The sequence below is a fragment of the Sinohyriopsis cumingii genome, chromosome 18 (genome assembly GCF_028554795.1).
Source record: "Sinohyriopsis cumingii isolate HCF-2022 chromosome 18, ASM2855479v2, whole genome shotgun sequence".
In the NCBI taxonomy this organism is placed as follows: domain Eukaryota; kingdom Metazoa; phylum Mollusca; class Bivalvia; order Unionida; family Unionidae; genus Sinohyriopsis; species Sinohyriopsis cumingii.
This window is the reverse complement of record NC_142978.1, coordinates 63,756,631-63,758,196: the sequence shown is the minus strand read 5'-3', so window position 1 is coordinate 63,758,196 and position 1,566 is coordinate 63,756,631.

Here is a 1,566-nt window from a genome sequence, read left to right as displayed (position 1 = left end):
ACAAGAGAGATTCACAATCTCAAATATGAACTCCGATTAAGATTCAAAATAATCTTCTGAACACAACTAAAATTCAAAATAGTCTTATGAACATAAAAATGCAGTTGGAACAATAATTGAACCAAACGTATGCTTTTAGACCGCTTGTACAGTCGCACGATTCCTTTGGTTGGCCCACACTCTTATCGGCCGCTCGTACCCTTTATGGATCCACGACATGTACAGACATACGTATACACACGTACAGACAGCATACAGCACCCTTTTGAATTTGCTACGTCTACATCCGTGGCACAGACATACGTACATACATACATGCGTATCGACAGCACGCAGCCTTAAATACTCTGGAAACTCCAGACAGCTCTAAACAGCTTCAGATAGCTCTAGATATCTCTAGCAAACTCTAGTCAGCCCTAGTCTTAGTCACAGTCACAACCACAGTGACAGTCACAATCAGCTACAATAAAACCAAATTGGTCATAATAATAGTTTCTGTAAAATCTCTAGATATATGCTAATACATCAACCTCTAATAGTGACTTGTAATTCAAAGTTCAAATCTGCGCTGTAATAAATGCATTATTACGCGATAAGACATTACAAACCGAATAAGCTTCGCATATCAAATAAAAATGTAAATTTAACACTTACCCCTATGGCTGGAGAACAATGGAGAGCGTACACTCCTTGAAGTGATCCAAAACGACCAGTGTCGGTTTAGAAATCGATCTTACTTAAATCCATAGGAGAGTGAGCAAAAGTCAGGGTAAAATACCCGTGCATATAATGTTATTAATGTCCCTTCGTCGCAAGTAATTTCCGGCGAGGTACATGTTAATACAGTCGCTTACCTGGAAAAAACACTTATTCACCCTAAATAACGTTGTACGCAAGTACAACAAGAAATAGTCAAATAGTTCTAAGGCAAAACCAAGTTATTTTTTGCCTAATTCTGTGACATGGTCTTAACCCAGCCAGAACACTCTAAAAGGTAATTGCGCTCTAGAATTCCACTTAGGTTTTATTTCAGTGTGTTCACGAAGAATTCGCGAACTACAGTTAATGTAATACATGAAGTTTCCTTATTTGGTACCCTTGTACCGCTAATGACAATACTTTACATTCTACAGCAGATTTCCAATTTAATTCGCTCCTGTTGTCCTGTTGTTCTAGTTGATCGTGTAGTTTATGTTGGGAATTATCCTTTCAATCATGTCCCCAAACTTACTATTGGCACGCTTTTGGCCTCGATCTCGGCTTGTAAATACAGATCAGCAAAGAACCTAGCCACATTGTCAACAGTCTTGTGTATACAATCTAACTGCTGATATTGTTTTCTTTGTTGCATATGTGAATGAGTTGTAGAAGGGTTAGTTTCCATGTCTGAAGAATTAAAGGCTGTGTCCAAATTATCACTGTCCAAGTCATACAACGCTTTTCCAAAAAAACGTAGAATAGAAACAACATCACACATATAGCACACGCAGTCTGTTAATCTCTGTCAAAACACATTTTTCTATCTCAGAAGAATGATCAATGTTAAAGGTTTATACACGTATTTCT